Raw genomic sequence first — 22,715 nt, 5'->3', positions numbered from 1 at the left:
GGCCCTGATCAGCAGCATCCATGCCAGGTCATAGTTCGGTATCTGAACTATATTGATAAAACAAGAATTTTGATGGTGTTTCTATGTTTCTATAAGGAAGCTAAATTGATGATATTTCCTGATTTCACAAGCAAGGTCCAAGCTGCTTGAAAGGAGTTTACACCATACTTTACGCAGTTTTTTCATCGGGGACTAAAGTTCTCACTTCAATTCCCTGCACAGCTAAAAGTTTTCCACAATGGAGGATCTTGTCTGCTTGCCACTCCCAGGGAAGCTAAAGACTTCTTGGATACTTTGTCGTTGATTCACACTACTGGTTAGATTACTCTCAGTAATTGTTTTAGGACATATTTGTTGCCGGAACCTTCTTCTTGATGCTTTGAGGATGGGCTGCTAATGTCCCTTGGTCCGTCTGGTTTTGCAGGGGTATGGTACCATTGGGTTTTGATTTATTTGGTCAGACTACAGCCAGTGTTACCCATCATCCCAGCTGCACAAATATGCTGTCTGGTTTCTTCTTTGATCTATCACCTCAGCGGACACAGGAGCGTATTATACTGTGCCCCTGGGTTTCCGTTTGGGCTATTTGTCTTCTGGCGCTAGTTTACATTTGGTCCTGTGTCGCGGACCTATTGCCTGAGGACACCACTTTGAATGTTGACAAGAGCCAGCACTTTTAAAGGCTTTGTGTGCTCGCTGTTATGTTCCTCGCAGGCCTCAGGAGCCCTCAGATAGAAGCGGATGTATTCCTGTTGGTAAAGAAAGAAGAAGTACCTCTTTGCCAGTTGATCTAGGGGGACTGCTTCCATCTTAAGCATGAGAGTTGTTGTTGAGTTATTGTGGTAGTTGGGGTTAGTGTGAATGTTTGGGTATATGTGCAGGATGGTTGAATCTGAACCTACTCTGATCTGATTGACTGGAGGTTTCTTCCACAAGTGGCCTTTTCTTGGAAAGGGGGGGGGGACCTGGGCTGAGGGGGTCCTCTTTCTCAGTTCTTATTTATACTGCTGCAGCTTACATTTCATCTTGGTGGTATGGACTGTTCGGATTTTTAGTTGTATTTTGTAAACCGTAGAGATAGAACTTGTTTCTGTGCAACGGTTTATAAAAACTGTATAAATAAATAAATATACTTTTTTCTTCTGTCAATACCGATGACTTGCATTCCCCTATTAAAAGGAAAAAGTTCCTCACAGATCTGTGCAGATGGGGAGTACATGTTGCCTTTCTTCAGGAAACACACCTGGATGAAGGTGAACACTTAAAGTTGCATCGTGATTGGGTGGGTCATTGTTTCTTTTCTTCCTTTAACTCCCAATGGTGGGGTGTGGCCATTTTGATTAGTAAGACTGTTGACTTTAAAAAAGAAAGGGAGTTTTCTGATCCTAATGGTCACTTTGTCATGGTGGTGGGGACTCTCCATGGACAAAAGTTGGTGCTGGTCAATTTGTATGCACATAATGTTTATTCTCATCGCTTTTTTCTACTCTTGCAGCCAAAGTATCCTTTTGGGATGGGTATGCTGTCATTAAGGGTGGTGATTTTAATGTGGTTGATAACATTTTAGTGGACTGTAAGCCACCTAAAATTCCCAAGAAAAAACAAGCTGACCTTGGGATGGGCTTTGTGTCTCAGAAGCTGTAGTTAATTGACTCCTGGCGAGTTCTGCATTTGGATGACCTTGAGTATACTTTTTTCTCTCATGTGCATATGTTTACTCTCGCCTTGACTATTATTCTTCTCATTGAATCTTTTTTTACCAAATTGGTGGCGAGTGAGATTTATGATGTACCCTTTTCTGACCATACGATGGTGATAACTACTCTTGCTTTGATGCCTGACTCCCCAGGTCAGTTTTGTTGGTCCATGCCTCCCTATCTTTACAATGACAAATAATTTGCAGTTTTGCTTAAAGGTAAGTGAAAGGAATATGTGGAATTTAATCTGAGACCTGAGACTGACTCCATAATGTTTTTGGAATGTCGCTAAAGCGGTCATGTGTGGCCATTATCATTGGCTACCAAGTTCGTGCAAAGAGAGCTAGGAACGCAAAAATGTTGACTCTCTCCAAAAAAAATAATGGCTCTGTGAAGAGCGCATATGAGGGATCTGGGGCAGACCTCTAAAGAGCGGTTAGAGGGCAGAGCTCAATGCTTTGCTGGACCTTAAGGCACAACAGAATCTAATGTATCTCAAATATATGCTGCATCAATGGGGAAAAAAGTCCAGGAGATTACTAGCTCATCTGGTGAACTCTGGCGCACACTCTAAGGGGCTTATTATACGCCTTTACTTTGATTTGCAAGATTTTCGGACCACTCCCCTGATTTTAAAGGCATTTGAAAAGTATTATAAATCTTTGTACGAGGCTGGACCGGCTAATGATCTGGCACAGAAGGATTTTTTCAGGACCTGGGGCTGCCAGAATTGGGCGAGTGAGACAGGGATTTGTTAGAGCGGCCTATTACTGAAGCAGAGATACGCTCTGTTATTGCCCAGCTGAAGCTGTTCAATGCCCCTAGTCCTGATGGCCTGGGCTCAGAATTTTATAAGCTATTGGTCGATGGCACTCACACCTCTAAAAATATGTTCCATGAAGCAAGGGAACGAGGAGAGTTTGTGAACAGACACAGCCTTGCTATGATCATTTTATTGCCCAAGCTGGGTTAGGATCACTTTGCCCCAGTCCTTTAGACCTATCTCCCTTCTCAACCAAGACATCAAAATTCTGCATGTTAACTTGGTGGTAAAGACAGTGGTTTCCCAGGTTCAGAATGGTTTATTAAAGGTAGACTCCCCAATTCTAATATCTTAAAGGCATTGCTTGCCGAGTACACTCCTCCGAGAGACAGCACAAAGAGCATCCTTGCCAGTTTTATTTATTTATTTATTTGCTTTTTTATACCGAAGTTTAGCTAGCTGCCTTCACTCTGGTTTACAGATACAACAACTTAATACATTTTGGGAAAACAACGGATATCAAACAGTATAATGGTCAACCAGAAAAGATTACACTTATAACTTTTTAAGTAACGAGAGGAGGGTTAAGGTATATAATCCGAATTATGTTTTAACTGAACGAAGAATAATGTTGTAACGGCAAGAAGTGAATATCAACGTTAGGTGGACCTATGAATACTAATTTTAAAAGTCTGTGAATAGTTATATAGTATTATCCTTGTCAGTGAATTACAGAGTTTAAACGTTCTCTATAGTAGTCTTGAGATTGTCATTAAATAACCAATGATGGTTATGTGTTGGAAATGTTATGTGTTGTTTGGATGCGGAGAAGGCATTTGATCACGTGGAATTGGCATGGGCGCTGCGGCACTTCAAGTTTGGGGATGGATTCTTGCAGTGGCTTAATCTATTGTACAAGCATCCCCAGATCCAGTTACTGGTGAATGAGTCCCTCTCTGAGATATTTACTCTGGGTAAGGGCACCAGGCAGGGCTGTCCTTGTGTCCTTTATTGCTCTTGCATTAAAACTTTTAGCAGCTAAACTGCAGACTCTTCGCTCATTTCAGGGCCTGAGGATCAGGAAGAAAATGATCAAATTGAGCCTTTTCACAGATGATATATTGCTTTTTGTGGGGAATCCTCAGGACTGTTTGCAGGACATTATTGGGTTGATTAACCAGTTTGGAGCTTTTTCAGGTTATAAAATCAACTATTGGAAGTCTGAGGCCTTTCCTTTATCTCCTACTTTACCACAATCTTGGGTAGGCCCGTTCCCACTAACATGGACTGTTACTTATTTTTTCTATTTGGGTATTCATATCACCTGTATTCTGGATGAACTTTACTTGCTTAAAATTGATATTTGCATGCAAAACCTTAAACATTTGATGCATTATTGGAGGAGTCGCCCTCTTTCTATGATGAGTTGCTGTGCCCTGGTGAAGATGGCGATTCTTCCCAAGATCCTTTTCTCCTTACAAATGCTTCCCCCTCTGGCTCAAGGCACGGAGTATCAAAGTATTCCAATTATTCGTTGGTAGTTTTATTTGGTGCAATCAGAGAACAAGGGTGAGCTATGACGTGCTGAGGCTAGATCTGAAGCATGGTGGGGTGGCTCTTCCTGATTTGCGATTGTATAACGTTGTCAGTCTCTTATGTTATGTACAAGAGTGGTCCCTCCCATCACCCTAAATTTGATATAGATGGGTTGATGTCGGACTGGGTATTCCCTTATTTACCCATTAACCTATTAAACATAATGTCCGGCTAAACTATCTTCCTTGAAGGTCACAACATTTTGGCTCACTGCCATACACAAGGCTTGGTCTTGGTGGAGGAGGGCTCTTGGCCATAGTTCATAGATTTCTCCTTTTTTGACACGGGTTGGGTACCTGCACTTTCTGCCTGGCTTGGGCAATAGTTTTTCAGGGGTGGTTTTGTGGGGGTCTCCATAACCTCCCCCAGCTGGTTGACTACGAATCTTCTTGTTTACTTGCATTTGAGCAACTGAGGAATGGTACATTCCTAGAACACAGTTCTTTGCTCATTTGCAAGTTCGCCATTACTGTATGAGTGTCTGCGCCGGTGATATATCTCCTATTGTGCTGACTGATGAGGAGGACAATTTCTTAGAAACACCTGCTAAGTTTAACAAACTTGCTATTTGGTCAAGTTTAACAAACTTGCTATTTGGTCAAGACAGTTGATTAAACATTTACTCGCCCCACATGTACAACTTAGCGGCTTGCAGATCTGGGGAGGGAAATCTCAGCCGAGCTCTTAATCCAGGCTTTTAAAAGTGTGTATCAGCATTATCTTTGGTTACTTATTTATTTATTTAATTTATTTATTTAGGGCTTTTTTATACCGACACTCATGATACCAATCATATTGTATCGGTTTACAATAAACAGTGGTGCAATAACATTAACAACAACGTGAACAATAGGCTAGGAGAGAAGAAGAGAGTGAAAAGTTACAATAAACAGGGGCACTTGAACTGGGAGGAGGAAAAGCCAGAGTAATGGCTAGCATAGAAAGTTAATATTTAGTCTCAGACATAAATAATAAAAGATATATACATAAGGCTATAATAAACACTAGTATACAGGACTGATTGTAATCAGCTATACATGGTATCCTATACCTAGTTGTAGCAGTAGGGGATGTCATAGATCAGGGAAGGCTTGTAGAAATAGCCATGTCTTGAGTTTCTTTCTGAATGTCTGTGTGCAAGGTTCTTGTCTGAGGTCTGTGGGCATGTTGTTCCAGATGGTTGGTGCTGCTGCCAAGAAGGCTCGATCTTTAGTGGATGAGAGGTGTGTGAATTTGGCTGGGGGGGGGGGGGGTCTAGCGTATCTTTGTATGCTTCTCTGATGGGTCTGGTGGAGAAGTGAAGCGTGAGAGGGTTGTGTAAGTCGATGGGTGTATTATTGTATATAGCTTTATGGATGATGGTGAGACACTTGTGTAGAATTCTGAAGTTTACTGGGAGCCAATGTAGGTTTTTCAGGATAGGTGTGATGTGGGTGTGGGATAAACACTGTGGATCCATAAAGTCAAGAGGCCGCCAATGAAGAGTGGGTGACTCACCAGAATGATGGCTACTGCCTGGAGACAATACCCTTATTCAATAAACGTACACATGCTTACTGTGACTCCAACATCGTTCTAGCTTCAACAGCAAGAGGAAATGTGGAATAAAGGATCTGCACTCACAAAGGGGGGAGTAGCTGGCTTGTTACGGTGGTTACTACCCCAAACCAAATAAGCCTGTTACTTCTATTTCTATGCATATACAGCATAGTTCTCTGCTTCAACGGCAGGGGAGAAGAAAAAACTGATACTTCACGCATATCCAGCATAGCTCCCTGCTTCAACGGCAGGGGAGAAGAAAAAAGGGTTCACACTCACAAAGCGGGGAGTAGCTGGCTTGTTACGGCGGTTACTACCCCAAACCAAATGTGTCTGATACTTCACTTTCGATGCATATCCAGCATGGCTCTCTGCTTCAACAGCATGGGAGAAGAATAAACTGATACCTCAAGCATATCCAGCATAGCTCCCTGCTTCAACGGCAGGGGAGAAGATAAACAACCAATAAGGGCTGTATAACATAGTCTGAGTAAAACAAATAAGCATGGGTGTAGCTTGCTTATTGCGGCGGTTACTACCCCTACTACCCCTAACTTATCAGCTAGATATTCACTTGGATGCAGCTCCATCACTGCTTTCTACATTAATGGTGGGGGTGGAAAGGAAATAGAACCAAGAGCTAAGAGAAACAGATAAGTATGAGAGAAAAAAGTGTGTGAGGCTTGCTGGGCAGACTGGATGGGCCATTTGGTCTTCTTCTGCCGTCATTTCTATGTTTCTATGTTTCTATTGGAGTTTGTTAAAATTCTGGCAGCCGAGTTTTGTAGCATCTGCAGTGGTTTGGTGGAAGAGGCGGGGAGGCCTAGCAGAATGGAATTGCAGTAATCCAATTTGGAGAATATAATGGCCTGGAGTACTGATCTGAAGTCTTGAAAATACAGTAGCGGTTTGAGTCTTTTTAATACCTGCAGCTTGAAGAAGCAGTCTTTGGTTGTGTTGGTGATGAACTTTTTTAGATTTAGTTGGTTATCAATTATAACTCCTAGGTCTCTTGCTTGGTTGACCAGGGTGTTGATGTGACTTGTGTGTAGGCTATATTTGTGGTTGAGGGATATAAGGAGCATTTCTGTCTTGGACGTGTTGAGTACAAGGTTTAAGGTAGTAAGGAGGTCGTTGATTTCTTTGAGGCAGTTGTTCCAGAATTTCAGTGTTTTTGTAAGGGATTCGGTTATGGGGATCAGGATTTGGACATCGTCGGCGTAGAGATAGTGTTTGAGTTTAAGATTCGTAAGCAGCTGGCAAAGGGGGAGAAGGTATAGGTTGAATAGTGTAGGAGACAGAGAAGAGCCCTGAGGAACACCTCTTGTAGTATTGATGAGCGGAGATTCCTTGTTGTTGATCTTTACTTTGTAACCTCTGCTCGTGAGAAAAGAGTCGAACCATTTGAAAGCCGTACCTGTTATCCCGATGTCCGAAAGTCGTTTTAGTAGTGTGGTATGGTTCACCGTGTCGAATGCTGCCGAGATGTCGAGGAGTATTAGCAGGAAGGATTGCCCGGAGTCCATACCCATGATGAGATGGTCTGTGAGGGAGATGAGGAGGGATTCGGTGTTTAGAGCTTTGCGAAATCCATATTGAGATGAATGGAGAATGTTGTGATCTTCCAGGTATTCTGATAATTGGGTGTTAACTATTTTTCCCATGATCTTTGCTAGAAAAGGTAGATTGGAGATAGGCCGGAAGTTGTTGGGTTCGCTAGGATCTAGATTGGCTTTCTTAAGAAGGGGTTTGAGGGTGGCAATTTTTAGGACGTCCGGGAAGATTCCTTGTGATAGTGAGCAATTTATGATGTCAGCTAGGTATTTGGAAATGCAGTCTGGCACCGATAGAAGGAGCTTGGTTGGGATCTGGTCCAGTGGGTGGTATGAAGGTTTCATTTTCTTTATAATTGATCCGATTTCCAGGGAGGAGGTGGGTTCAAATGACTCCAGTGAGGGTCCGGAGTTTGAGGTGGGGGGGCTGGGGATGTGGGTGGAGGAAGGATTGATGGGCAGGCCTTTTAGTAAGTTAGAAATTTTGTTGTGGAAAAAGATTGCCAATTCATTTGCCTTTGCTTGTGCCTGTTCGTCTGGGATGCATGGGGTAGTGGTTTTAGTGAGCTCTGTTACATAGGAGAAAAGAGCCTTGGGATCAAAGACGAGATCATGGATTCTGTGGCCGTAGAAATCTTTTTTTGCTCGGTGGGTGGCGTTTCTGTAAAAGTGTAAGGTCGATTTGTAAGCATTTAGTGTGCTCAGGCATGGGGTCTTGCGCCATTTATTTTCTCTTTGTCTGAGGTTTCGCTTAAGCTCTCTGAGTTCGTCGGAGAACCATGGTTGTTTCCTGTTAGGCGTCTGTTTACTTCTTCTGGTTGCCTGCGGGCATACTTTGTTCGCTATTGATTCTGTGATACTAATCCATGAGCGGAGTGCTGAGTTGGGGTCAGAGACTTCTATATTGTGGAGTTCCTTTGTTAGTAGCTCGCTGAGGACTTCTGAGGAGCAGGATCTTCTGTATTGAATTGTTGATTGAGTGGGTTGAGTTTTGGGGTTTTCCTTGCTTGTGAGGGAGACGGTAATCAGTGAGTGGTCAGACTAGGGAACTGGAGTGCATTCCGGGGGGGGGGGGGGGGGGGGGGGAGAAGGAGAAAAATTGGAGTTGATGAAGATCAGGTCAAGAATATGCCCCGCTTTGTGGGTGGGATTGTTGATGATTTATGTGAAGCCCATGGCCTTGAGTGAGGTTAGGAATGCTTCACAGTTGGAAGAGCGCGGGGTCGAATCGACATGGAGGTTGAAGTCCCCTAATATCAATGCGGGGGCATCTAGGTTGATGTGTTTGGCTATGGTTTCAATTATGGGAGATGCATCTGAGTCTAGTAGACCAGGTGGGGCGTATGTAAGGAGGATTTGCAGGTGGTCAGACTTGAACAGGCCTAGTTCTAGTTTAAAGGATGACTTAATTGGTTGGAGGGTAAGTTTAAGTTCCTTTTTGGCTGCTAGGAGCAATCCGCTGCCTCTTTTTTTCTGTCTGGGAAGAGAGAAGATATCATATTGATGAGTGGGTAGTTGGTTAACCAGGGCTGCATCTGTTGGTTTAAGCCAGGTTTCTGTTATGGCGCAGATGTCTGGGTTTGCATCGAGGAGATAGTCATTTAGAATGTGTGATTTTTTTGTGATTGATTGAGCGTTAAAAAGGGATACTGAGATTAGTGCGAGACCCAGTAGTTGGGTTAGAGGTGAGACCAGGATTGGTATAAGGGATCTGGTGGTGCGTGTCCGGAGAAGTGTGAGCGGTATTTCCCTGGTAATGTTGTTGTGGTGGAGGATGGGAATTGGGTATCCTTGAATCATGTTCTGTTTGTGTTCAGGAAGGATGTTTGTTGCTGAAGGGTGAGCGCCTGTCTGATGATTAAGAGAGGTGAATAATGGGTGGATGTCAGTCAGTCTGTGTTATCTATCAGTTTGTAGAATGAGTCCGTTGGGTGCTGGTCTGTGGAGTGAGTCCATTGGATGCTGGTCTGTGGAGTGAGTCCGTTGAGTGCTGGTCTGTGGAGTGAGTCCGTTGGGTGCTGGCCTGTGGAGTGAGTCCGTTGAGTGCTGGTCTGTGGAGTGAGTCCGTTGGATGCTGGTCTGTGGAGTGAGTCCGTGAGTCCGTTGAGTGCTGGTCTGTGGAGTGAGTCCGTTGAGTGCTGGTCTGTGGAGTGAGTCCGTTGAGTGCTGGTCTGTAGCGAGTTGATCAGCTGGGTGAAGGAGCACGGATGAATGAGTGTAGAATGGTTGTTTAATGGTGAGGTATGGAGTGGCAGAGTCTGGGTGCAAGGCTGTGCTGGCTTTGAAAAGAAAGGTGCCTTGCTTGGTGTAACTCCGGCGCGCACAAAGGGGCACACAAAGGGGCAGGCTCCTTTGTCGCGCTCCTTCGTGCGCGCGACGCCCGGTGCGCGACGCCTAGCAGCGTCGAGCCCTTTAAAGGGTTCCGGGCGCCTGTCTGACGTCGGCTTGGGGGCGGGCTTACCGCGGCGTTTTTTTTCTTTTTTATGTTGTTTGCGATTCCTGCCGGCTCGGGTATTCCGGCGCGTGTGGCCGCTCTCCCTGCCTCAGGTCCACCTCCCCTTTAAATTTAAATTTAAAATTGAATCCTTTTTCTTTTTCCCTGTTTGCTTCGGCGCTGCTTTTTCTTTTTTGGAGAGAGATGGGCCTCCCCAAAGACCACGTGGGTGGTCAATCCCGAGTCCAACTCCCTTTGGCCCCGATGGGCCGGCGCCGACCACGCAGGGAGGGCCGACCCGGGACAAGGGGGGAAAACGCAGGACAAGATCGCTGAGGGAAAGGGTGCGCCTGGAGCCGTCTCGGCCCTTTATAGGGCTCAGAGTCGCTTTCAGGCCGATACAGTAAAGTTCGCGGGAGAGCGCCCGCTCTCCCAGCGAGCGCACAGGCCAGTGACCTGTGCGCGTGATACAGTAAAACAAAATATTTAAATTAGGGCCCGCGGTAAAAAGAAGCGCTAGGGACACTAGCGCGTCCCTAGCACCTTTTTTTGGACAGGAGCGGCGGCTGTCAGCGGGTTTGACAGCCGATGTTCAATTTTGCTGGCGTCGGTTCTCGAGCCTGCTGACAGCCACAGGTTCGAAAACCGGACGCCTGCAAAATTGAGCGTCTGGTTTTCAACCCGCGGGCTGATTTAAACTTTTTTTTTTTTTTAATTTTTTACTTTTTTTTTTTTAACTTTTGGGACCTCCGACTTAATACTGAACAAGGGGTAAAGCTAGCGAGTCAAAAACGCGCGTCCAAATGCTGGTTAACAGTGCGCTCCACCAGAGCGCACTGTAATTTATCGGCCTATATGAGAGATTCAATTTAAAATTCTGGGGATGAAAATGAAACTCTGGGATTCAGATCTTTGCCTGAAATGCAAGAACCTTCCTGGTCACTTGTGCCATGTTTATGGGCTGTCAGAAATTGCAGTGTTTTTGGCAGGGGGTGATATTCTTTTTGGAGTGGGTTGTGGGATATGCTATACCTTGGTCTGGGATTTCTGTATATTTGTGCCTTTGGCCAGCCTGTTCTGCCTTCAGGCATAAAAACTTTCATTGCAGTAGCTTTACTTCTGGCTAAAAAGTCCATATTGTGTTCGGCAGATCGAATGCAGGAGGTCGTTCAGCGAGGGTTTCGGACCCCCGCTGAACGACCTCCTGCAGTCGATCTCCTGCTGGCGCCATTTTCCGTACGGAAACGATTCGCGGCAGGAGATCGCTCCAGGGCCCCCGCTGGACCCCCAGGAACTTTTGGCCAGCTTAGGGGGGCCTCCTGACCCCCACAAGACTTGCCAAAAGTCCAGCGGGGGTCCGGAACGACCTCCTGCGTCGAATCGTATTGGTCTATGGCCGCCGCCATTTTGCGGCGGCCATTTTGCAAAATGGCGCCGGCTGAAGACACCACGATTTAGTGTGCCGGATTTCCTGCTCTCCCCCTTCCCCCGATTTAGCTACGGACCCGGGGGTAATTTAAGCTACGGACCGCCGCTACGGACCCCCAGGTAATTTAAGGCATTTGGGGTGGGGGATTTAATTTAAAGGGTCGGGGGTGGGTTTTAGGGGGTTTTAGTGTGCCGGTTTTCCTGCCCTCCCCCTTCCCCCGATTTACGATTTTTTGACGATAAATCGGGGGAATTGGTATTGTATCGTGGCCCTAACGATTTTTGACGATTTAAAATATATCGGACGATATTTTAAATCGTCAAAAAACGATTCACATCCCTATAATGTTGCAGTCCCAGTCGCTGGACTTGCGACCGGGTTCTTACCTTCCTCCGCTCTGGGGTCCCACGATTGTGTCCGGCGTTTTTCATGCCTTAGTCCTCTCCGCGGCAGCATCTCAGAGTTCCGCCCCCCCTTAGGCATGCGCAGACACAAGGGGAGGCAGTTGGAAGTGCAGGGGAATGAAATCGAGGCTGGGTGCCGAGATGACGTCAGCAGAATATTTTAATCCGGTGTCTGACTGAAGTCGTTGCTTTGCAACAGTGTTCTTTCAAAGGAGTAACTGTTGCTGTCCTTGGTCGTGTACTTCTGATTCATTTGCTTGCCTGTTCCAGCCTCCGCTACAGATTCTGCTTGCTCTTCTGTTCCAGCTTCCACTCCTGATCCTGCTTCCTTGCCAGTTCCAGTGTTCATTTCAGTTCCTGCTTTCCAGCCCTCGGACTGACTGACTTTCTGGTTCCGTTTTGGTTCGTAGACTGTTTCTTTTGCCTGCTGCCAGTTCAAATCTTCTGACTGTTCTCCACTCAGTTGGACTTCAGCTATGGGAGACCACGCCTAAGTCCCAGCGGCCCGGATCCTCATGGGCTTCTCCCGGAGGGATCGCGGGCTTCCAGTGGCGAAGCTCTTGATTAGTCTTCTGGTTCCTTGCCGCCTCCTGGCAGTATCATCTCAGCGGAGTTCTCTTCTCATCTAATCTTCATCGGCACGGCCAGCCCAAGGGTCCACTAATCCCAGCCTCAACAGGTAAATAGATAGATTTCAAAACATGCACAACAGGAAATATAGGAGAAAAAGAACAATGTCAGCAAGAAATCAGTCTATATTATGGAGAAAAAATTAAAAAATTAAACTTCTCTGGTCACAAGCACAGGTAGCTGTGTCTCTGGAGAGGCACCAGAACAATTCTCTCTCTTCTACATTTGCACCCGCCACATGTATATGGTATGTTAATGATTAGATTACCTATTCCCCCCGATATAGTAATGCGCGCCCAAATTATCGCGTCTTTAACCAGCATATTTACCGCATCTTTAACCTCTATATTTACTGCCTACCCTGACCCTGGCATTAGTGTGGTGTTCAGTCAGCTTCGGACCAGACAGCGTCATGGGCAACATGTATATATTTGCTTTGGCGATCTTTTTCATTCGGTTGAGAAGCAGAATAAGAAATGCTTGGCAAGCGAATTCTAGACAGCTGATTGGAGAGCCCAACAGGAGAACCCAGCAGCAAGGAGAACCCAGCAGCAAGTCCGGAGGAGGTATGTGTTCAACAGTACCATCCATCTCTGGGCATCTCTGAGGGTCCAGCGGAGATATGGACGCCTCTACGGACGCCGGAGAGAAGGAAGCCACGCCAGACTTTCCTCCGGCATCTACTAGACGTCCTGAGGCTCTGGGGGTCCAGCGGAGACATGGACGCCTCTACTGACGCCGGACACCAGAGAGAAGGAAGCCGCTTCAGGCCTTCCACCGGCTCCGGGGGTCCAGTGGAGACATGGACGCATCTACGGATGCCAGAGAGAAGGAAGCTGTGCCAGGCCTTCCTCCGGCATCTGCTAGGCATCCTGAGGCTCCGGGGGTCCAGTGGAGACATGGACACCTCTACGGACGCTGTAGAGAAGGAAGCCGGAGAGAAGGAAGCCTCGCCAGGCCTTCCTCCGGCGTCTAGGCGTCCTGAGGTTCCGTTGGTCCATGGACGCCTCTACGGACGCCTTCCTCCGGCATCTAGAATTAGGCATCCCTGAGGCTACTGAGTGTAGTAAAAGCTTAGATAAGAACGCATTGCTCATCTAAGAATACAAATTTTAGTTAAACTATGTACACCAGAGAATCCACAGTGTAGCATATCCATGTATGTACTGTGAAATTATTTCCATGTCCTGATAGTAAAACTATGTATACCAGAGAATCCAATCTACGACTCCAAAGCAATACCAACATGTTCAAAAAACTGCTCAAAACCTGGCTTTTCAAACAAACCTTCAAGGATGGGATAGGCGCTAAACCATCAAAAGGGCAGCACCCTGCATTTGAACACTAACCTTATCTATCACCATAACCCCCCACCGCACTTCTCAACACTAAACTCTATCTAAGTATCAGCTTCACCCTCTGATTACCCCACAACCCAGTACCCTCATCCGAACATCGTCGCTCAAGTCGATTGTCACTCTCTATTTTACCTGATACAGTATTAACATGTTATATTGTATTATGTTAAGGTTCTTATATTAATCCCTGTTAAAGTTCTATGTTTTTATGTAATTCGTTGTAAATGTAAACAAGAGTGAAGGCCAACACTAATACTTCGGTATAAAAAAACCATATAAATAAATTAAATAAATAAATCCACGGTGTTGCATATCCATGTATGTACTGTTAAACTATTTATATGTCTTGATCAGCTTTTAATTAGATTTTCTTGTGTTTGCCTCTGTTGTTTTGCATGCAGGCACAGCACCAGGCCATCGGCAGGCCAGGACGTTTCATTCGCACACAGACAACTCTCTTTGGCATGTGTGAGCGAGATATTGTCCGAACCTACCGGCTGAGCTCACGGTCAATCCTGTTTCTCTATGAAGATCTGCGCTTCGACCTTGACCCCCTGGCCAGTCGCCACCATGCTGTGCCATGGTTGACGAAACTTCTTGGTGCCTTAAATTTTTTTGGTACTGGAAGTTTTCAAAACCCCGTGAGTGTCATTGCAGGTATGACACAGGCCTCCATTTCACGGCATCTGGCACAGGTCTTGAAGGCTATGATGAAGCGGATGAGGAAGTACATCGTCTATCCTACGGATCCAGCGGAGCTGCAACAGATCCGTAGTGGGTCCATGGGTATTGCAGGGATGCTGAATGTGTTGGGTGCTATTGACTGCACCCATATTGCGTTTACCCCCAGGTCAGAGGAAGAGAGTTTGTTCCGGAATCGCAAGCACTTCCATTCAATAAATGTTCAAGTCGTTTGTGATGCACACCTTCAAATTCTATATGTTGTAGCGAAGTTTCCTGGGAGCTGCCATGACGCCTACATGCTCGCACATTCATCTCTGGGGACCCATTTCCCTGAGGGGAAGTACGGTGAAGGCTGGCTACTTGGTAAGCGACAATGGCTACTGCCTGTGATTCTATCTGTCATGTGTGCAGGTCTGGGATGTTAGGGATGTTAGGTACACAATTATGTTTATGATGTTAAGCGCTGTGAAGTTGTTTGTGATGCATTCCGGATTATTCAGTCTATAGGTGATGGCGGCTATGGCTGTAAGCCCTGGTTGCTAACTCCACTCCAGTCCCCTCGCACAGCGGCCGAAAAACGCTACAATGAGGCTCATGGCAGCACCAGAAATGTGATTGAGTGCACTTTTGGAGTTCTGAAGGGACGTTTCCAATGTCTGGATCGCTCTGGGGGAGCCCTGCAGTACAGTGCAGAAAAGGTGGTGAGCATAATTGTTGCCTGCTGCATGCTACACAACATTTGTCTGAGATTTGGTGTGGATGCAGAGGTAGCAGAAAACTTGCCACCAGATCCTCCTGTGGAACCGGCAGCTGAAGCGGAAAATACTGCACAGGGGCATGATGTCCGACGAAGGATCTGTTGCAGCTCCGGGTCGGCCCCGGCCGCTCCGCTCACCTCTGCGGGTTTCCACTCCTTCCCAGCCCTCCCCGGGTCTCCGAGGACCCTTACTGCCGCGCTCTCGGCGTTCCCACGTGGCGCCCGGGCCTGCCTCCGCTTCCTCCGTGCTGCTTCCACGCTGCCGGAGCAGCAGGCGTCTTGCCGCGGCTGGCTCCGCCCCCTAGGGGCACACGCGCGTCTCGGCCCGAGATTTAAAGGGCCAGGCGCGGGAAACCTGCCTCCTCCCTCCACTGACGTCAGACGCGGCAGGGCTACTTAAGCCCTGCAGTCCCTCTACTCAGGGCCTTGCAACGAGGTTCCCAGGTTCGTCCTGCTCCCAGTTGCCGTGTTCCTGCTCGTCTCTTGATCTTCTGGTTCTCAACTTCGGATTGGCTTGCGGTTCTTCCTGGTTCCTGACTTCAGTTTGGCTTCGGTGATTTTCTGGTTCCTGACTCGGTTTGGCTTACGGTACTCCTCTGGCTCTTGACTCGGACAGGCTGACGACGATCCTCTGGCTCTGGACGCGGACTGGCTGACGGCGATCCTCTGGCACCTGACCCTGGCCTGGTGAGCGACGACTCCGTCGATAGGGATCTCCTAAGTCCCAGCGGCCGGGTTCCTATGGGCTCCTCCCGGGGGGACACCGGCTTCCAGGGTGAATCTCCTAAGTCCCAGCGGCCGGACTCTTACGAGCTCCTCTCGGGGGAGTACCGGCTTCCAGGGCGAAGATCCTCTTCCACCAGGTCAGCCTCTTCTCCTGGCCCTTGGTCGCATAGGGCCCTTCGTGTCTTCCTCTCAGCTGTCCGCGAGCCTGCTTCCGCCGCCTCCCGGTTGGAACCGCTGTCACAACCTCTCTAAGGCATTCCATCTTCCGGTTCCGATCGGCCCAAGGGTCCACGAAGCTAACAGGATCATCAAAACTTATTTCTCTTGTAAGTTCTTAACTGTTATACATTCATTTTTCCATACTGATCTTCTTGTGTCTTGTGGCACTACTCCTGTCTCCAGGTCCCATACTGATGTGGCGCTTTAATTGTAGTACATCGCTCTGCTAAATTCGAGATATTAATCATTTCAATGCCTGTACAGTATGTTTACTCTTGTCTTGATTTTTTTTCAGGAGCTGAGATCCATCCATCTAACAATCCATTCATCAGAGCATTTCCCAGCAAGCTGATCCCTCCATCAAACCCTTTCCAAGCTGATCCCTCCATCAAACCCTTTCCAAGCACAAAATTATTCATTGTCTTCTGTTTTTAATGGTTTCATTAATATTTCTTGAAGTCTAAAATCAATAAACTGTGTCTACCCATTTTAACCTAGTTTTCTTTCTTTCCTTGTATGAACATCAAAGCCTTTCCCAGCAAGCACAAAATTATTCATGGTCTTCTGTTTTTAATGGTTTCATTTATATTTCTTGAAGTCTAAAATCAATAAACTGTGTCTACACATTTTATTCGACATTTGTCTTTCCTTGTATTTTCTACTCTTGCACATGGAACACCATCACCTGCCCTGCCGGACATTTTCTTTTTAGCTTTCCAGGTATCTGAAGATGCCGCTGTCTCTCCAGTCACCATCTCTCCAGTCACACCAGACATAGGGGATGAGGATGACGTCATTGATGTTCTCAACCCGGTCTCCCCAGACCAATTGCAATGACGATGATCCTCCTCATCCCCCATGGCATGGTCCCTTCCCTTGCCGTACCCATCCCATCCCATATCTATATCTATGTAAAAAAAAACCAGATGTTCTATGTTTTTTCATATAGAAAATACTATTTGTAAATGTTTTGAAAATATATTTTTTTAATTGAATATTGACTAGTTTGATTACTTAACATTTGTTTTTAAATTTTAATGAAATTAGGGGTGGGATGTCACATAAAATGATACGTCGATTAATTGACAAAACGAACTTTTATTGAAAAAATTTAAGACTGGTTAATGGAATGAAAAGCTGAGGCAACATCTTGAAGTGTGCCTATCAATTCCGTCATCATTTCTCTAATCAAAATCGCTTGAGAAGCCAACCCAGCATTTATGTCGGATCGGATCAACCGCACTTCCTGGAGCATCAGTTCATTGTGTTGATCCTGCCGAGAGGTGATTCCACTCAGAAACTGCTCGCTTAGCCTGTCACTTCCAAAAAGTGACAGTTCAAGGTCCTGTGCTAATGATGCCGTTTCCAGTACCGGTGGAGCATCAGCCTGTAGTAGAGATGGTTGCGACTTTACATATGGTTCCAGGGCTGCAGAATCCTCATGTTGTACTATCAATGGTTTCAGGGGTACTGATGCCTCATGTGGTTGGCTGACAGAAGACACATCGAACAGGTTCAGTGTGTTACGCTTGGGCTCCGGTCAGGAGTCGTGAACACCACCCAGCAGGGTGGCTCCAGGTGGAGAGAGACAGGAATGGCTAGAAACAGTGTCTGGTTCCAGGCTGGGTCAGGGCAGGCAGCAAGTAGCAGTGTCTCGGTTCAGGCTGGGTCAGGGCAGGCGGCAAGTAGCAGTGTCTGGGTTCAGGCTGGGTCAGGGCAGGCGGCAAGTAGCAGTGTCTGGGTCTAGGCTGGGTCAGGGCAGGCGGCAAGTAGCAGTGTCTGGGTTCAGGCTGGGTCAGGGCAAGGCAGGTCAGAAGGCCCGTAGGCCACACACACACACAGAAGGCCCGTAGGCCACACACAGTAAGCAAGGCAGAGAAGGCCCGTAGGCCACACACACACAGAAGGCCCGTAGGCCACACACCGTAAGCAGGGCAAGGCAGGTCAGAAGGCCCGTAGGCCACACACACACACACAGAAGGCCCGTAGGCCACACACCGAAAGCAGAGCAGGCAGGTCAGAAGGCCCGTAGGCCACACACACACACACAGAAGGCCCGTAGGCCACACACCGTAAGCAGAGCAGACAGGTCAGAAGGCCTGTAGGCCACACATACACAGAAGGCCCGTAGGCCACACACCGTAAGCAGAGCAGGCAGGTCAGAAGGCCCGTAGGCCACACATGCACACGGAAGGCCCGTAGGCCACACACCGTAGTCAGGGCAAGGCAGGTCAGAAGGCCCGTAGGCCACACACACACACACAGAAGGCCCGTAGGCCACACACCGTAAGCAGAGCAGGCAGGTCAGAAGGCCTGTAGGCCACACATACACAGAAGGCCCGTAGGCCACACACCGTAAGCAGAGCAGGCAGGTCAGAAGGCCCGTAGGCCAGGTAAGAAAAGCGAAGAAGCAGGCCCGAAGGCCGCGCAAGGCTAGAGCAGGGAGCCCAGGTGAGCTCGATGCTGAAGCACCGAGGGAACTGTCAGGCAGGGTTATAAGGGCCAACCCAGAACATAGAGTGGACAGGGGAGATGGCCTGGGCCTGTCAGGAAAGCCAGCACTAGAGGGACCCCTGGTGGTGAGGCGGTTGCACTGCAGCCAAAACTGTAACAAGTGTAACCACTTCCTCTGTGGAGATGTGTTGGCTAGGGGAGTTTGCGTTCCACATGGGGAACATAAATTCATCTGGCGTGGGAATGGATTCTTCGCTGGTTACATCACCATCGTCCACTCTATCTGTGGATAAAGACAGAGAAAGAGGTTGCAGAGTTAGTAGCCTGCTGTTCTAACCATTAGGCTACTCAACTCCAGGTGTTCTTATCACAAGCCACCTTGAAATTTCATTATCTTTTTTTTTATTAACATATCCTGAAAGTTGGCCTAACAGTTTAAAGCTTCCAGAGTTCAATTTCTGTTCCTCAACTGGAATATTTTGTTATGTGTTTATGGTCAGAGAACAGTTGCTGGGAGAATCGCCAAGGAGAGAAGAAGCTATTCCAGAAGCAGGAAATAATTATTCAATAACTTCTGAAGAGTGCATAAGACATTATAGCAGTACAGTCGTCAGACTCAAAACAAGTGGCTCATGGAACCATGTGTTAAGTCTAATCAAATTTTTTTAATCTGGAGGGCATAGCAGCAAAACGTACTTGAGGTGGAAAGACCAGCCTGCCACCCAACGGTAATCCCAGGCCTACTTCAATGTCCTGGAATAGAGGTCCCTTGCAAAAGAAGCAGTGCGTAAATATGTGCTTGGGTCACTGAACGGCACTGCAGTTGACATTTGACAGCGAGGATGGCTCCGATACTGGTAAACGACACGCGCAATCCCGCACAATATTGCACTGATCTCACAGCTTGTGTAACTTTGTATACCCATTGGCCTCTGACTGTCTACATAGCGTAAGCCTCTCTTCCAGTGGCAATTTGGGAGGGCTACTATCACTTGAACCGGAGTTCTTGAGAACCAGCTTATCAGATATAGTGCCTCAATTTGATAAACACTGCTGTTTATATCGCTGTGTTGCTTGAAGAATTTCTTGACAAAAGTCAGAATTTACTTTAAATCGGAATGTCCATATGTATCAATAAATAGAAAAATTGGTAAAGTTGTGATTCTAATCTGCACGCATGGCTATCCGATGATTAGGAATCACGGCCTTGCTAGCAGTCTCTTAGCACTATACCTGCTATACACAATTCCTCGTGCTGAGGATGTGGTAGAGAGTGCTGCCACTTTTATGCTATTTCATTGGTAAGAAGCCATACACGCTGTGGTAATGTCAGATGCACACTTCACACGGGCATTCTCTTCGGTGCACCCCTCCCCGATGATCCTCGAATGTGGGAACAGACACCATTTTGTTACATACAATGCAGTTAATTTTCTATTTCTTCGTATAAACGCTGAATTTTACATTTTATTTCCACCATCCTCAAAACCCACATTGGGCTCCAAATTATGTAACCCTTAGTGGAATGTGTTACATACATAGAAATGATGGCAGAAAAAGACCAAACAGCCATCTAGTCTGCCCAGCAAGCTCCCACACTTATTTTCCCATACTTATCTGTTTCACCGACCATCAAGTTCAGGGCCCTTGTTGGTAACTGTTTGATTCAAATTTCCTGCCACCCCCTGCTGTTGATGCAGAGAGTATGTTGGAGTTGAATCAAAGGTGAATCGTAAGGCTTAATGGTTAAGGGTAAATAGTAGGATTTGAACCCTGGTTTCATTGGGTCATAGCGTGCTGCTCTAACCACTAGGCTACTCATCCCTCCACTCAATCTTATTTATATCTTCTGGGGCTGCTCTGGCTAGCCCTTCACTTCCTCGCTGACTCTTAATCACTGGGGGGCGGGGAGGGGGGAGGGGGCGGAATTTCTCGCTTATAAACCAGATGATGAAAGAAGGTTGTCAGTGTGCACGCTGTACTTTAGGTGCTTTTCATGCGGCGAGACGCTGTAAAATCTCAGACAGGACCAGGTCTGGGTGTTACTGACTTTTAAAGTTTAATTAAAGTCTTTTGTTGAAAATGATGAGTGTACATTTGACTGTAGTTACAGGGTTTTGTGGTGTAGGTAGGTGTCCTTATTACAGACCTTTGGGTAGAGCCCATGGTGATTTTAAATGCGCTTACTCTACCAGCGGCTTTGCTGGGGGAATCCAAGTGGAGGGGGGTCCCCTTTGCTTTGCAAAAATCCTACCTTTAGAGATTTTCTTTCCCATGGACACTGAAGCCTGTCCTGATTTCCTGGGGGGGAATCTGGATGGGATCTTCTTTTCTTGCTCTTCCTTCCTTTAATTCAGTTGTTCATTTTCCTTAGCTGTTATTTATTGCAAGTGATTTCTCTGGTGGAAAAATCTAGGAACCAAGCTATTCAAAGCACTGAATTCGCAGTGGGGAAGGGGGATAAATAAAAACATCCCCACTACTCTGTTGTTCCAAAAAATGCTTTAAGTCTTAATCAGGATATTTTCTCTGCCCTCACTGTCTCTTGCCACAGGATCCATCACTGGTGCTTGCCTACCTAGGGAGTAGAGTAAGCTCACGGGTCTTTGGTCCCCTGAAGAAAACTCCTTGCCCCAAAGGAGTGTCAGGCTTTAAAAGTCTATCTCACTGTAAATTATAAGAAGGACCCCATGGCAGGGAGTGCATGGTGCGTTGTCTCTTCTAAAAGAAAACTCCTTTGGGCAAGGCTGGGAGGCCCTACCAGTGAGTGGAAAAAATACATGTCTCTGCAACTGCTCTGACACCCCCCTCCCCCCACCGAGTGTTAAAATGGCTGAGCTAAATAACACTGAGTCATCCACTCAGAACCTCTAGGTGGGAGGGAACGAATGGTATGGATGGCTCATATCTAAGTATGTTCTAAGTAGAGGGAGAGTAGCATCAAGTGGCAGACCCGGTAAGGGTGCAACACATAAATCAGATTCTGTGAGCAAATCTGCACATGTAAAAAAGGGGCAGGCCAGGAGCATTCCAGAGCAGGGCCAACATTTATGTGAGTAAGTTGCTATTTTATAAGCAATTTATGTATGAAAATCTGATATCTTGGATTGGCCACTATTGGAAATAAGATACTGGAGTTGATGGAATTTTGTCTGACCAATGGTGAATCATATCTTCTAAACTGTCATGGAGAACAGCTCATTTATTCTTCTGTCAAAGTGATATGTATTGTAAAAGTCATCAATAATGAAACTTTTACACATGAAACTGTTGAAGATAGCTCCTTTTTACTACAAAATGTAAGTGTTGCTTTATAATAGAAAAACAAACTATGCCCAATAGCCATAATTTACCAGACTAACGCTATGGGATATTGTTGTATAGATTACTACAGAATATTTTAAATTGCTACTAATGTGCTCTATCCAAATATAATGGAATTTTGCCCGATTAATTTGAACTCAAAATGCAATCTGCATCTGTCACAAACACCAATCTCATAAAAAAAAAAAATACAAGACTCTTAAGAAAATATATATGGTTTAGAAATGTGTTATTATATTGTGACCGGGTTAAAGCAGGTATAAGCTTGAAGGTTTAAAAAAATTCAATCATTTGGAATAACCCAAACTTGAAATAAAATAGCTTTGAGTAAAAAGGTTATAATGATATAAAAACAGAAAGAGGCTGTGGGGCATTCATGAAAATAAAATAAAAAATGGTCCTCTAACCCACAAGCAAAACAAATAATTCAATCCAGAAGATACTTATATACTTATTTTAAATATTAGTTTTAAAGGCCAGGTTCAAAAGAACAGAGAGATTTTAATGATGAAATCCTTATGTTCTGTATAATTTATTGAAGAAAAGGCACATGCTGGTTTTCTTGCAGTTAGTTTAAAGTTTAAAATATTTTTTACTTGTTCTCTCTCAAATTCTGGGCGAATTACAAACTGCCATTCATAAAATATAAACTTATATCTAAAATAAAAATCAATTTTATACCACCTTGTGCCGTCCTCCCAAAGTTTTATTTTAATTAACTATGGCTGTACTGTAGCAAATGGTTCAACAAACACTCTTTTTAAAGTTTTTCAGAAGCACTTTAAATCCGGCTTGGCCCTTAGATTTCAGCAAAGCATTCCACATCATAGAGCCTACTACTGAAAATGTTTGTTCTCTTATCTCACATTAAATGAATAGCTTTTACAATAGGAATTTAAAGGAAGTCCTTACTTTGAAAGTGAAGCTGTCTATTCGGGAAATAAAACTTTAATACAGCACTGATACTATGGTGTTCTTGAATTCTGCACCTTATGAATGTTAGAATTTTACATTATTATATACCATACGACTGGCAGCCAATGTAACCTCTATAATACTGAGGAGAGTGACTCTTACCTGCCCCAAATAGGACCTTGCAACAGCATTCTGTACCATCTGCAAGGCACTTGCTAAGAACATAAAAGCAT

The sequence above is a fragment of the Rhinatrema bivittatum genome, chromosome 3, assembly GCF_901001135.1.
Source record: "Rhinatrema bivittatum chromosome 3, aRhiBiv1.1, whole genome shotgun sequence".
Taxonomy (NCBI): Eukaryota; Metazoa; Chordata; class Amphibia; order Gymnophiona; family Rhinatrematidae; genus Rhinatrema; species Rhinatrema bivittatum.
Note: the sequence above shows the minus strand (reverse complement) of the source record.